The sequence below is a fragment of the Chiloscyllium punctatum genome, chromosome 24 (assembly GCF_047496795.1).
Source record: "Chiloscyllium punctatum isolate Juve2018m chromosome 24, sChiPun1.3, whole genome shotgun sequence".
Taxonomy (NCBI): Eukaryota; Metazoa; Chordata; class Chondrichthyes; order Orectolobiformes; family Hemiscylliidae; genus Chiloscyllium; species Chiloscyllium punctatum.
The window spans coordinates 1,374,534-1,390,648 of NC_092762.1; the positions used below are offsets into that span (position 1 = coordinate 1,374,534).

General features: G+C 43.9%; 1 non-coding gene across 1 annotated transcript; it reads right to left on the bottom strand.

Moving 5' to 3' along the window:
• Nucleotides 1-13,654: 13,654 nt before the first annotated feature.
• trnar-ucu (transfer RNA arginine (anticodon UCU)) lies at nt 13,655-13,746 on the bottom strand. Its single transcript is given in 2 exon segments — nt 13,655-13,690; nt 13,710-13,746. It is a non-coding gene; the product is annotated as a tRNA-Arg (tRNA).
• Between the last annotated feature and the right edge of the window lie 2,369 nt (nt 13,747-16,115).

Genomic DNA, 16,115 nt, shown 5'->3' on the forward strand with positions numbered 1-16,115 from the left:
CTGCAGTCAGGGCATTTAGAAAGACCTGTTAATACTGTGAGAAAGGTGATGAGCCATCCGGTCGCTCGGACTTTACAGCACGTCCCACAGATTGGAACTGGAGATGTCTCTCCTCCGGGTGAGCACGTGGATCAAACGGCAGGTCTCTATAATTCTTAATGGACTCTTATTTATGTGAGCATATTTCTCAGAGATGAAGCACGTCTCTGATAACATTTTCCAAAGTCCGGAGAGATAAAAAGTTCCTCATTAGTATGAGTGTGGTGTTCGGTTCTCCAATCGCTGGACGTTTTAAAGCATTTTCCGCAGTTCAGACATTGAAATGGTTTCTCATCATTTTGAACGAGCAGGTGTCGCAGCAGGTCAGAGACAGAGTGAATCCCTTCCCACACTCTGAGAAGGTGAATGGCTTGTTCCTGGTATCATTGTGTCCATGGGAATTCAGCTCAGACAGGGAATGGATCCCCACATTTCCCCAGTCTTTCCTCAGTATGACTGCAATTGAGGTGGGTAAGGTCTGATGACAGGTAAAAACCTGGTCCACACACACCATAAGTGAACGATTTATCTCCTACTGTAACCAGAACTTTTTCCTTTCATGTTCCAAATCTGATCAAGTTGTACTTAGGATAAAATGCGCGGCTTCATCAGATTATGGTGGAGAGGTTGGTGTGTGAATCTTCCCCTTCTAATATCCTGCGAAATTGATGTTATCCAAAAATGAGAGTGTGAAACCGTTTTTCACAAGACTCTAGATTCTGTCTGAAGATAAGATCTGAAGGTAAGGGATTTTCGACACTAAGAATTTGAAGAGAATTTTGTCAGAACCTTTCATGCACACAGCCTCCACCACAGAGAACGAGCAGGTCAGCAGGTGGATATGAGCACGATCACCTCCCTGTTCCCTCCAGGTCAAACACTGTCCTGACATGTCTGACATACAGTCCTGTTGGAGCAGACATTTCTTACAATTGAATCATTGCGAAACTGAGCCCTCTGACTTCAGTCCCAAACTCAAACTCCACTGCCTCACCACTGAGTTGGAAGTGTGATATTGGAAGAACACAGCAGGGCAGGCAGCATCCAATGAGCAGGACAATCGACGTTTCGGGTACGAGCCTTGATCAGGAAAGAGGCTTGTGAAGCGAGGCGGTAGAGAGACAAATTAGAGCGGGTGGGGCTAGGACAAAGTAGCTGAGAGTATGATAGGAGGATGGAGGTGGAGGTAATGATTATAGGTCGCCGACAGGGTGGAGCAGATAGGTGGGAAGGAAGATGGACAGATAGGACAGTTCATGAGAGCGGCTGAAGCCCTGGACCTGAATGAACTTGACTGTGTGGGAGGGAGAGTTGACATGTTCGGCCAGGGGCCAGTGGTGTTGTTTGGTGCGGGTGTCTTGGAGAAGTTTTCCGAAGTGGTCTGTAATTAGGAATCCGATCTCCTCAGTGTCAAGGAGACTGCAAAGTGAACAATGGACACTGTAAATGCAGGTGAAACTCTGATGGACATGGAAGGGTCCTTTGGGGCCTTTGACAGAGTTGAGGGCGGAGGTATCGATGGTTGTTTTGCAAATCCCGTGTTGGAATGAGTAGTGGGAGGGTGGTTTGGTGGGGGCGTGCACCACCAGGGAGTCGAAGAGGGAATGATATTTTCAGAAAGTGGGCAGGGGTGGGGAGGGAAATACATCTTAGTTGGTGGGGCTCATTTGCAGCTGACGGAAATAACGGAGGATGACATAATGTCTTCAGAGGCTGCAGGATTTTAAAGTGATGTAGAAGGGACTTCCGTCCTCGTCATAGTTGGAGGGATGGATTTTGGGAGCGGAGTTGAGGGAAGTGGATGAGATGAGCTGGAAGGTATCATCAACCACGTGCTAGGAGAAAATGCTTTGTTATTGATTCAATCTCTTCCCTGGCAATTGTCTAAGTCTGAACAGGTACGTCATAACCATGGTGACATCCTTCACCTCGTGATGTGTTTTTAACCACATATCCCCATCATCACCATGTCAGCCTACTTGCACTTTATTGGCATCATTAACTCTTCCATGTCTCTGCCCTTCTGCAGCTCAAACTCTAATCCATTCGTTTGGACGTCACGGTCATAATACACTTCCAACAGCCCTTTCAAATTCCCTCCCTGCTGTGGTGCTCGTGATGCAAGAAATAGGGAGAGAGAGGAGTTGAACACGTGGCTACAGGGATAGTGCAGGAGAAAGGGTTTTGGATTCTTGGATAATTGGGGATCTTTCTGGGGTAGGTGGGACCTGTACAAGCAGGATGGTCTTCATCTGAACCAGAGGGGTACCAATATCCTGGGGGGAATTTCACTAAGACTATTGGGGTATGTTTAAACTAATACAGCAGAGAAATGGGAACCAAAATTGTAGTTCAAGTAGAGAAAAGTTTGAGAGTAGGGAGGTACAAAAACAAGTTTCAGGGACGCAAGATGGCACCGGTAAGCAAGAAGTTGGTTTGGAGTGTGTCTACTTCAACGCCAGGAGCATCTGGAATAAGGTCGATGACCTTGCAGGATTGGTTGGTGCTTGGGAATTCGGTGTTGTGGCCATTTTGTAGACATGAATAGAGCAGGGACATGAATGGTTGTTGCAGATTCCGGAATTTAGATGATTCAGTAAGAACATAGAAGAAGGTAAAAGAGGGGAGACGTGTGACAGTGTTGGTCAAGGACAGTATTACAGTTGCAGAAAAGATGTTTGGGGACTCGTCAACTGAGGTAATATGGGCTGAAGTTAGAAACCGGAAATGAGATGTCACCCTATTGGGAGTTTTCTATAGGCCTCCGAATAGTTCCAGATATGTAGAGGAAGGGATAGCAAAGATGATTCTCGAGAGCAGTAAGAGAGATAGGGTAGTTGTTATGGGGATTTCAACTTTCCAAATATTGACTGGGAACACTATCATGCGAGTACTATAGATGGGTCAGTTTTTGTCCATTGTGTGCAGGTGCTTTCTGAAACAGTATGTAGACAGACCAACAAGGGGCGAGACTACATTAGATTTGGTACTGGGTAATGAGCCCGGCGAGTTGTTAGACTTGGAAGTAGGTGAGCACTTTAGTGATAGCGATCACAATTCTGTTATGTTTACTTTTGTCATAGAAATGGATAGGTGTATACCACTGAGCAAGAGTTACAGCTGGGAAAATGGCAATTATGATGCATTTAGGCAAGGTTTAGGAAGCCTAGGATGGAGAAGGAAACTGCAGTGGATAGGCACATTAGAAATGTGGAGCTTATTCAAGGAAACGCTACTGTGTCTCCGAGATAAATATGTACCCTGTCAGGCAGAGTGAAAGCTGTTGAGAGCAGGAGCCGTGGTTTACGAAGGAAGTTGATTGTCTGGTCAAGAGGAATAAGAAGGCTTATGTTAGGATGAGATGCGAAGGCTCAGTTAGGGCACTTGAGGGTTACAAGTAGCCAGCAAAGACTGAAAGAGAGAGCTCAGATGAGCCAGGAGGAGACACGAGACGTTGTTGGTGGATAGGATCAGCGTAAAGACGAAGGCTTTCTATAGGTATTTAAGGAATAAAAGAATGACAAGGGTAAGATTAGGGCCAATCAGCAATAGCAGTGGAAAGTTGCCTTCAGAGTCAGAGGAGATGGGGGAAGCACTAAATGAATACTTTTCAACAGTATTCAGTCTAGAAAACAACTATGTTGTCTCGGAGAATACTGAGATACAGGCTACTAGACTAGGTGGGATTGAGGTTCACAAGGAGGAGGTATTAGAAATCCCTGGGCCGGATGAGCTTTACCCTGGGATCCTCTGGGAAGCCAGGGGGGAGATTGCCGAGCCTTTGGCATTGAACTTTAAATCGTCATTGTTTACAGGAATAGTGCCATAAGACTGGAGGATAGCAAATATGGTTCCCATATTCAAGAAGGGGAGTAGGCACAACCCTGTTAATTTTAGATCAGTGAGCCTCACTTCAGTTGTTGGTAAAGTGTTGGAAAAGGTTCTAAGAGATAGGATTTATAACCATCTAGAAAGGAATAATTTGATTAGGGATAGTCAGCATGGTTTTATGAAGGGTAAGTCGTGCGTCACAAAGCTTACTGAGTTCTTTGAGAAGGTGACCAAGCAGGTAGATTAGAGTAAACCCGTTGATGTTGTGCATATGGATTTCAGCAAGGCGTTCAATAAGGTTCCCCATAGTAGTATATTGTACAAAATGCGGAGGAATGGGATTTTGGGAGATGTAGCAGTTTGTATCAGTTATTGGCTTGCTGAAAGAAGACAGAGGGTGGTGGTTGATGGGAAATGTTCATCCTGGAGTCCAGTTACCAGTGGTGTACCGCCAGGGTTGGTGTTGGGTCCACTGCTGTTCGTTATTTTTTATAAACGACCTGGATGAGGGCATAGAAGGGTGGGTTAGTAAATTTGCAGACGACACTAAGGTCGGTGGAGTTGTGGATAGTGATGAAGGATGTTGTAGTTTACAGAGATACATAGATAAGCTACCGAGGTGGGCTGAGAGGTGGCAAATGGAATTTAATGCAGACAAGTATGAGGTGATTCATTTTCGTCGGAGTAACTGGAGTGCAAAGTATTGTGCTAATGGTAAGTTTCTTGGTAGTGTCGATGAGCAGAGAGATCTCGGTGTTCAGGTACAGAGATCCTTTAAATTTGCCACCCAGGTTGATAGGGGTGTTAAGAAGGCATACACTGTTTTAGCTTTTATTAATTGAGGGATCGAGTTCTGGAACCATGAGGTCATGCTACAGCTGGACAAAACTCTAGTGTGGCTGCACTTGGAGTATTGTGTACAGTTCTGGTCACCATAGTATAAGAAGGATGATGAAGTTTTGGAAAAGATGAAGAGGAGATTTACTTGGATATTTCCTGGTAAGGAGGGAAGGTCTTCCAAGGAAAGGCTGAGGGAATTGTGGTTGTTTTCGTCAGAGAGAAGAAGGTTGAGAGGTGACTTATTAGAGACATATAATATAATCAGAGGGTTAGATAGGGTGGATAGGGAGAGCCTTCTTCCAAGAATGGTGACGGCAAGCATGAGGGGGCATAGTTTTAAATTGACGGGTGATAGATATAGGACAGATGTCAGAGGTAGTTTCTTTACTCAGAGAGTAGTAAGGGTATGGAATGCTTTGCCTGCAACAGTAGTAGATTCGCCAACTGTAAGTACATTTAAGTCGTCATTGGACAAGCATATGGACATACATGGAATAGTGTAAGTTAGATGGACTTCAGATTGGTATGACAGGTTGGCGCAACATCGAGGGCCGAAGGGACTGTACTGCACTGTAATGTTCTAAGTTTTATGTTCGATGGTCTAACTCCCTCTTATTCCATTCAAGGGTGCACTTGCGTTCTGTTCACTGTTTCATTGTGCATTATCTGAATGGCATTTTGACGAACGCCCATTTTCCCAAACGTGCACTGCGGCCTTCGCAGCTTTACCTTTCCATAAGGGCTCCCCCGTGGTGGAACGGCAGGAGTTGCAGGTTATTCACCCAATGATGTAATCCTGAGGTCTTCCAATACCTCTCCTGCATGTTGGAGTACTCACAACAAGCGTTGCCCACCCATCACTGGGTGGCTAAATTTCAAAGTTTTCATCATTTTCGACAAATCTCTTGACTGTCTTCCTTCTATCTATCACTGTCATGTCCTCCAGCCCACTCAAGAGCAAATAAAGCTGGTCAATAGTATGCCAACCCAGCCAGCGGACACGACACCCAAGATTATGTTTTAAAGTGCACTCTCAGATATCTGCATTCCCTCAAATTCCAAACTCTGGAGCATGTTCGATTTGAACTGTTTCACGTTTGGTGCCTAAACGTCACCTTCGAGGAACATGAGGATGACAAGCTTCTGATGCGAAGAATGCCTTCGTTTGGCCGGAAGAACAACGTGACTCAGTAGAAGCAGTAAAGCAACAGTGAAATAGTGGGGACGAAAACGTACAGGGATGCGTCTGAATGCTTACGTTCCTTATGTAGAGTCAGGAATCTGCTGGAATCCAATTAAACAGGTAGGAGACTGGAAGACCACAGCTAGCCAGGCTGCCTCAGAGTTGGAGAAGTCAACGTTTAGCAGGTACCAATTATTGCCGATTGGGGCAGTCCTCGAGGGACAGTCTCCAACCTGTTTACCCCTCTGCTTATGCAAATAGAATCGGGTTTTAAAGCGAGTCATGAAGAAAGAAGAGGCCAAACGGGTCAATTCCTCATTTTATGAAAGTTGGGCTCTCCTGAGGCTTTGTCACTTTCAAAAGATGTGTCTGCATAGTCCCCTCTATGGGTCAAAATGAGGTTCAGTTCTCCCGCAGTTCATGAAGAAATTTGACGGTATCTCACTTCAGTCTCATTCACTGGTTCATTTGAGATTAAAACTTTGCAGGGAAACTCTCATTCAGATGAACACTTCAGACGATAGGCTGTGGGCCAATTAGTGGAAACTGGAAACGAGAATAGATGGATGTTTGATGACTGGCAATGACACAATGAATTATTCTGTGCTGTAAAAGCACGGTGTCACAAACACTCTTTTTTTGGAAGGAATTTCTCATCGCATGAAAAGAAAGCTATGCTGTTAAGAGAAGAAGCAATTGCACATGTCGTCCTTCCTAGTCGACTAATGGTTACGATGTAGCGCTTTCACTGCTGTGTTTTGGGTTAATTTCTTGGTGAGGGAATCTGGATTTATTGTTCTTGATAATGTCAACAACAAAAGTAGAGCATCTTTGACATTTCAAACGCGTCCGCATGTGCCTTGCATAACTGTACAGGGCCTCAAGGAGGCTCACTGGTTATCACCGCTGCCTCACAGAGCCAGAGATATGATTTGCCGACAACTGGGTCGACTGTCAGTAAGGTGCCTTATTCAGGAGCAAATGAAGAGAAAAAGGGCAAGGAATTGTTCTGTGAGTGTTAATCCCTGGAGGATTGGTGTGCATTTGTTGCATCGAATAGGCAATTTCTGAACTGTAGGCATTCTATGTTCCCATATTGTGTTGCTTTAGCACATGTTCAGACAGGGGATAAAAGTGAGGAAAAACAGTCACGACCCAATCAGTGATTGATCCATTGTGCAACAACCAACGGATTCACTTTTGACTGAACTAGTTCCCATTTTCCCTACATTGGTAATGGTAGTATACAGCATTAGAGCGGGTTTTCATGTGTTGTTTTGGCCCCAGCATCCTTTCTCAACATGGACTACACTGGGACATAAAGAGATGATTAAACACATGGATGGCGATTACTGGAATGAAAAGACATCAGGAAGAATGGACAGCGTTTACTTGGAAACAGAAAAATGGAAAGGAAGTCAACGATGTAGTGGGGGATAATGCCATTTGAAAGACAAAGTGGGGTTTCATGGGATGGTGGAAAAGACGAATAGATCATGTGACGTGACAACAGGTAAAACTGAGTTGTGTCCATATGGAAGGTTTCCAGGCGATGTGAATTTGGTGAGAGTAAACAGGAGGGAAATTCCCTCATTCGGATGGATCTATGTCTAGAGTATAGAACTTGAAAACCAGCGATGAACAATAAAGAGAAGTTTGGAGCACGTTTTCTTTTTCCTTCTACAGCTATTGAACTTGAAAATGATTACTATTTCTCAGGAAAAATTATTCAGGAGCTGATTCTAAAATATTTGTAAAGATGCGTGCAGACACACAAGGGGTGAATTTTACCGGGACAGGGAATCTGAGCGGCCAGGATGGGTACGCGTTTGATGAACACTCTCTAATTGGTTAACGTTAATCGGAAAGAAACCTCATAACACCTGCAACTGAGCACGACTAAGGAGAGAATGAGCTGATTGTGAGGAAAGTTTTAGCAGCTTGTTCTACGTGAACTTCTATAAATTGTAAAAGAACTGAGCTGTTCGTGTTAGCTCAGCATTAAAGGATAAAGGTTCGTTCAGTCCGCTGGATAACTGGTTTATGATTATAAAGTGACGCCAACAGTGTGGGAATAATTCTCGCAATGTCCCGGCATACCTTCAAGATCATGATCTCCCCACTCAGAGAATACTTTAGAAGAGGGCGACAATCAAAGTGAAACTATACTATCGTGAGTTGGAACTGACCTGCCGATGTAATGCACTTTTGTTCTTTCATCTGTTGCATTGGAAAATTTGGCTGCAATCACAGAGAAGGGAGTGAGTTCATTTGCTGCTCACTCATATCGCCCAACCATATCTAGTGACAAGACACGAAAAAATTCCTGTTTGAATTCTGTAATCTTCACACCAGTACTTAAAAACATCTTTGTCATTTCTATTCCAGTTTTTATGATAACAGGCAAAATGTCCAATGAGATAAACCTAATAATTTTTGGATTGTTTAAGTGGACTGTGCAAGTTTGCAGCAAAATTAGTAATATGAAACGAGATAAACATCCTTTCCAGAATTTAACACAGCGCAGGCTCATCGACATGAGAAACGTCATCGACTTCAAAAATCACCTCTGTACCTATAATAAGTGATGGATATTCACTCAGGGGGTCTTTATGGCTGGTCTTAAGTAACTGAGGTATTTCCCAAGGCAGAACACTCCACAAAATCAGATTTTTAAAATAAATGCTGTTTTAATCAATGTTCTTTTGCAACTTTTGCAACTTTTAAATAGATATGCACACACACACATACATGCATGCGCACACACGTTTATATATATATGTATATACACATATGTACATACATATGACTCGCACATTCGACGGGAAGAACATTCAAATGGCAGACCATCCATTCCAAATATTCTGAATTCACACAAACACACTTATACTTGTATATATATATATATATATATATATATATATATACGCATATGTGTGTGTGTGTGTGCGTGTGAATTCAGAATATTAGGAATGGATGGTCGGCCATATGAATGATCTTCCTGTCGAATGTGCGAGCCAAGAATTTTCAGTAATGTCCCTGACATTTAAATCTGCGGGAAGTGCACCCAACTCCATCTCCATGACAAGAGCTTTAGGGAACTGGAGCTGAACATTGGATCTTTTGGGAGACTGATGTGAATTGAGATGAGTTATAGGGAGGCAGTTACACTTCAGGTACAAGAAAAAGGTCGATGGGATACGGTCGGGAGACGAAAAGGGAACAGGCAGCCAGTGCAGGTATCCGCTTTGGATGTGCCCATCTGTAACAAGCATACCGTATTTGTAACTGTTTGGGGGGATGACCTACGAGGAGTAAACCATGGGGTACAGATCTCTGGCACAGTGTTTGTCCCTGTGATCAGAAGGGTAGGGGAGAGAGGAGGAGAGCAATAGTTACTGGGGACTAAATAGTGAGGGGAACAGATTGCAGTTTCTGTGGGTACAGGGCAGGCTCATGGTTGATGTGATCACTCCAGGTTACCCGGGTTTGTGATGTCTCGCATCGTGTTTTCTGGATCCTTCAGAGGGAGGGGGAGCAGCCCGAGGTCATGTTTCACATACGCACTAACAGCATATGTAATAAAAGTGATGTGGATGCATGGCAGAAATTCAGGGATCCAGGGTGACATCTTAGATCTAGATCAAACAGAGTTGTTCTCTCTGATTGGTTACACTTGCCACGTTAGAGTGAGGGAAGAATAAGGAGAGAGCAGATGAACACGTGGTTGTAAGGATGGTGCAGGTGATAGTGATTTGGATATCTGCATAGTTGGGGCTCATTCTGGAGTCGGTTGGACCTCAACAAACAGGATGGTCTTCACCTGAACCGGAAGGGTACCAATATCCTGAGTGGATAATTTTCTAAAGCTCCTCAGGAGGGTTTAAACGAATTCAGCAGCAGAGTGCGAACCTGAATTTTAGCTGCAGTTTGTAGGAAGTTTTGAGTGGTTAGGAAATAAATAGTTTTTCGGGTTTGCGACTGAATGCTGGCAAGGATGAAGCTGATTTGAAGTGTATCAACTTCACCGCTAGGAGCATCTGGGATAAAGCAGGTGTCGTGGCTTGTTGACTGGGACTTCAATGTTGTGGCCATTTCAGAGACATGAATGGAGCACTGAAAGGAATGGTTGTTCTGGCACCTCAGTTTCGACTTTTCAGTAAGAACAGGAAAGTCGTTACAGAGGGGGAGATGTGGCATTTTTAGTCAAAGACAGTACTATGGCAGCAGAAAGGATATTTGGTGAGGACCCGACTCAATCTGCTGAACTAGAATGGGCTCAGATTAAAATCAGGCAAGTAGAGGTCACCACCAAAATGTTCTAGAGATATGGAGGAAAAGATTGCAAAGATGATTCTGGATAGGAACGGAAGTAACAGGGTAGTTGTCGTGGGGAAGTTTAACATTGCAAATATTGATTGGAAATGTTATTGTTTGAGGAGCTCTGATTGGGCAGTCTTTGTCCAATGTGTGCAGGAGGGTTTCGTGACGCAGCATGTAGACAGTCCAACAAGAATAAAAACATATTGGATTTGGTACTGCGTAATGAAGCAAGCCAACTGTTCGATTTGGAAGTAAGTGGGCACTTTGGTGCTAGTGACCAGAATTCGGTATGTTTATTTAGTGATGGATAGGAATATATATATCGCAGAGCATGAGGTACCGCTGGGAGAAAGGCCAGTTGTTAGTAATTCTTGAAAGCCTGAAAATAGATTTGTCCCCAGGGCTTGATGGGATGTATCCTAGGATTCGCTGAGAGTCGTGGGAGGAGATTGAAGAACTTTTGACGACCCAACTTTATTTCGTCAGTGTCTATGTGATTAGTGCGAAAAGACTCGAGTTCAGCAAATATTGTCCCCTTCTTCAAGAAGGGGAGTAGGGAGAACGCTGCTAATTATGGAACACTGGTCGTATTTCCTTGTAGTTGAAGTTTTGGGAATGATTGTGAGAGATATGATTTATGATCACCTAAGAAGGAAGAAGTTGATTCGCTACAGTCAACACGATTTTGTGAATAGCAGTTTGTGCATCACAAACTTTATTGAGCTCTTTGAAAAGGTCAACAAACAGGTGGATGAGAGTAAGGTGGTACACATGGTGGATATGATTTTCACGAAGGCACGGTCGGCTGTTGCATAAAATGCAGAGACATGGGATTGAGGGTGATTTAGCGGTTTAGATCAGTAATTGGCTTGCTGAAAGAACAGAGAGTATGGTAGTTAATGGAAAACATTCGTCCTGGAGTTCAGTTACTCATGGTGTACCACAAGGTTCCTTTTTAGGTCCACTGTTGTTTTTCACCTTTATAAATGACCTGGGTTGGGGTATGGGATGATGGACGAGTAAATTCGCAGAACACACTAAGTCGATGGAGTTGTCAACAGTGCCGAAGTCTGCTGCAGGTTACAGAGGGACATGAATAATCTGCAGTTCGGGGCTCAGAGGTGGCATATGGAGGTTATTGTGGAAAACTGTGAGGTGATTTACTTTGGAATGAGTAACAAGAATAAAACGTTCTGGGCTAATTGGAATATTTTTGGAAGTTTAGATGACCAGAGCGATCTCGGCCTCCATGTATATAAAACTCTGACAGTTAACACACACGTTGATGGATTTGTTTGCAATGAGTACTGTGTGTTAGTTTTTATTGTGAGAGGAATTGAGTTTCAGGGCCAAACGATCCCTTTGCAGCTCCAGAAATTTGTCTGGTATGGCCAAACTTATCGATTTGCTTGCGGTTCTGGTCGCCACATTATAGGACGGATGTGAAAGCATTGGAAAGGGTACAGATGAGATTTCCTCTGATGTTGCTTTCTGTGAAGGGAAGGTCTTACGAGGAAAGGCTGAGGGATTGAGGCTGTTTTTGATCGAAATTACAAGTTTGATAGGTGAATTAATAGACATAAAAGATGATCAGAGGTTGCCGTCAGGTGGACGGTGAATGCCTTTATCTTCAAATGGTCAAGGTTGGCACAACGGCACATCGATGCAATTTGAGGGTGATAGATGCCGAGGTAGATTCCTTTCTCAGAGAATAGTAAAAGTGCAGAACGCCTTACCTTCAACAGTCGTAGACTCACCAACCTTCAGGGTAATTAAATGATCATTGGATAAACTTACGGCTTATAATGTCAAAATGCTGGTCAGATGGACTTTAGATTGGTATCACAGGTCGGTGCAACATTCGTGCCAAAAGTATTTTATTGCAGTGTAATATTCCGGGTTTGAACGGTTCTTCAGCTTGAAGTTGCAATCATCTCTGGTCACTATCAGTAAAACAAACACCTGGCGAGAATCAAATGCGCAACTTTGGCAGCTCATGTAAGATCACATGCAGTGTGGAAACAGGCCCTTCGGCCCAACAAGTCCACTCCGCCCCGCCGGAGTGCAACCCACCCATACTCCTACATTTACCCCTTACCTAACACTACGGCAATTTAGCATGGCCAATTCACCTGACCTGCAAATCTTTGGACTGTGGGATGAAACCGGAGCACACCCACGCAGACACGGAGAGAATGTGCAAACTCCACACAGTCAGTTGCCTGAGGCGGAGATTTGAACGCAGGTCTCTGGCGCTGTGGAGCAGTAGTGCTAACCACTGTGCCACCGTGCCGCCCATACCGCCATTCTGTCATCCGAGTTCAGCAAGCTAACTAATTGGACCACGGGACTTGCCGTCTCACGATGACGAACGGCTCCTGATCTTACCATTGGGCCCCTCAACCCAATTACTCAATTTTTTGTGTGTATCTGAAATGAAACGCAGTGCAGATGTGGTTATAAGGATAATGGATCATCGATTATGAAGGGTCAGCTTCAGGAAAATGGCATAGATAAATGTGGTGAAAATCGGTTTTATTGAATCCTGCGTACGATTACCGTGTCTTCCTGCGTTGATCACAGGCAATGTTATGTGGCCATTGGACTGGGATTTTCCTTCTATCGGCTTTAATTCGTCAGACAATTCGATTCACTGATATTTCACCAACTTCCTTTGGCATGTTCATATGACACATCGACCCACATGGCACACAACATCAACAATGTTCAGCATAGTTTTTTATGCACAGTGAAGATTGAATAATGTTCTGCAAGGGCAAATTAAATTCAGTTTAATTAGTAAAGTCGCAAGAATCCAGAGTAAGATTCAAAATGTCAGAAATTCATGTTCATTACCTTGGCCAGAATTCCAGCCCAGCAAAGGGGAAATCTGCCCCTCAATCCCCAGCATCCATGCAATTGCTTGCTTCATGTGTCCACTTGGAAACATATGTGAAGGAACATTCAGCCTGAAGGAGAACTTGTGAGAATCCTCCACTGTCTGATCTAAAGCTGAAACAAGATCTGTCTATTCCAGCTGGGAGGGAAGCGAGGTGGAGGTGAAACCAAAATATTACTTGGCGTTTAATTCATATTGTCCACATTGTGATTATTTAAAAACCTGGGCCAGAAATGGCACAGACACAAAGGAGCAGAAGGGGGCCGTTCTTAACACCGATCCTGCCCAGCCACGTAATTTGATATCATCATGGCTGACACAACAATTTTATGTCTTTTTCCAGCTCATCCACACCATCGTGGTGCCTACTGGCTAACAGGTATTTATCGATCTCTACCATAAATAGTCATCGATAATGGAAATCTGTGAGAAGAAAATGTTCCGTTTCGAGACAGTTAGGTTTATGCACCAATATTACTGGTTTTGCAGATGAGCAGCCGAGTCTGGTCTGACCACTTCACAAAACGTAAATTAAAACTCGACTCTGATGGGATTCGAACCCACAACCTTTGAATAGCAACCTGAACAGGGATGTAGAAGTCCAACGCGCTTTCCATTGCGCCACAGAGCCACGCCTGCAGGCAATCTGAAGCACACAACTTTGCCTTTGATGCATTGCGTTCAGGACACCCATCTCGCGCTTGTCTGTCCATATCACACTTTCCGGCACCTGGTCCTTATCCACTAGTGCTCTGGCTCATCAAGTGTTTGACTACAGACTGCTGAAACGTTCTCATGGCACTTACCTTGACCACATGTTCAGATAATGATTTCCAGATTATCAATACTCTATAGGTGAAAGTATTCTTCCTTGTCTCCTGTCTTTTATTTATGTCGCTCTGTTCCTTCCCAATACAGTCTTATCCCTGTCACACATATCTATCCTCTTCATAAAATGAGCACGTTAATCGGTTTCTCATTCAGCCTTCTCTGCACTTAGATAAACATCCCCAGCCTACCTCGTGTACCTTCACAGTGGGAGTGGTCAATCCCTTGCCATTCTTTTCATCTCCTGCGAAATTCTCCTCCAGCAATTAGACGCTTTCCAGTATCTGGCGATTAGAAGAGAAAAACAAAGTTCTCAGAAGAAAAGCCAAAAGGTCTGAACAAAATCAGCAGCTCTTGTCCATCTCTGATGAGAAAGGAAAGTTAAAGCTTCGAGTCCAATGATCCGCCTTCGGAACTGAAGGGAAGGGCGGGTGGGTGAAGAGTGTGTAGAGGGCGGACGGTTTCTAAAATGATTGAACTCGATGTTGGGTCCTAATGTTTGCATGGTCTGTCGGTAGAAAATGAGTTGCGTGTCTTCCAGCTTGTGTTGTGTCTTGAAAGAGCACTGCAGCAGACCAGAGACTGAAATGATGGCCTGGGAACACAGTGTCTAGATTAGAGTGGTGCTGGAAAAGCACAACTGTTCAGGAAACATCCGAGGAGCAGTAAAATCGACGTTTCAGGCAACAGCCCTTCATCAGGGATACAGGCAGAGAGACAGAAGGGTGGGAACACATTGTAATGTTGAAGTACCGGAGACTGGAAGATCGGGATAGATTTTGATGATCCTGGACAGAACGTAAGTGATCTCAGCTTTGTCACCGATTCTGTTTTCCTATCTCCATTGGAGAGAGGTCACATTCTGAGCAGGGAATACAGTTGCCTCGATTAAATGAAGTGCAGACAAATCTCTGGAAGATGTGACGAGAAGTTTCCACAGTAAGGAGAGATATCGGAAGCCAGCAGGAAATGTAACTTACAACATAGAACATTACAATGCAGTACAGGCACTTCGGCCCTGGCTATTGCCGCGACCCGTAAAAAAAAGTGATGTCCATTGTAATGGAAAATTAACATTTATTTTGAAACCAATAAAAACACAGTGAAACAAATAAGTAAGTACCTAACTTTGCAGAGGCAAGTGTTGCAGAAAGACTGAAAAAAAATGTAAAGTTAAGCCGAAATAATAGCAGACTTACAAGGCCAGTAAACTACCATATCAACAGTGAAGGAATGAGAAACAAACCTTCGTATCTGGAAAGTAACTCGAATGTTTCAGGCCCCTGAACTTGAGGTGTTGATAAGAAGAAGCGAATTCTAGTATCAAGGGAACATGTATTATTTGTGGAAGTTGAGCAAGTTACCTTTTTGGTAGATACAGAAGCAACAAATTCAGTCCTTAAATCAAGGCAGTTGAGAGAGTCGACGCAGTGGATGCATCAGGAGTCGTGATACGAGAGAGCTTAACCGCACCCCTATTGTGCGGAACCAGTAATGGTGAAACATTCCAATTCTCATTACTATTGTCAGAAATCTGTCCTTTAAATCAGATGGCGAGCGATCACATTGTGAGATTGGGTCGGGTTGTGCAGTAACCCGACAGGCTCGCAGGGAATACGAAAAGACGATTTACCAGCGCAAGCTGAAAATTATGACTCACGACCCTGATGCATGTCTATGAGCGGCGATTAAGCCAGAGAGCCATAAGTTCAGTCAGCGATTCGCTCGCCCAGCAATCAAGTAACCATGTTAATTCCATTAACACAGATTTTCTTGCTGGGGATATGTTGCACTGCACAGCACACATACAACGTGATGGTCCTTACAAATCATATGAGAAGGATTGTTTGAGGAGATTGGTTAAACCAGATCAGTTAGTATTGTGCGAAGTTTATTGTAATGATCACAGATGTACAGTCAGTGTAAACTAATCCAAAGTGTCTGTGACGGAAAGTACACCCTATCCTTTTGATGTGGAAGGCACCTTTCCTCACGTACCATTGGCGAAGGCATCCAGTGAGAGCTGGCAGGATTTGAGACGATGGGTACTGAAGGCACAAAAAAACGAAAGACTGTGTCTTCAGCGACGATGTGTGTATCTGATTCAATGCAGATATAAGGACAGATGTGAAGAAACTAAATTGGCTAACTCAGGCAGATAGAGCAGTCCAG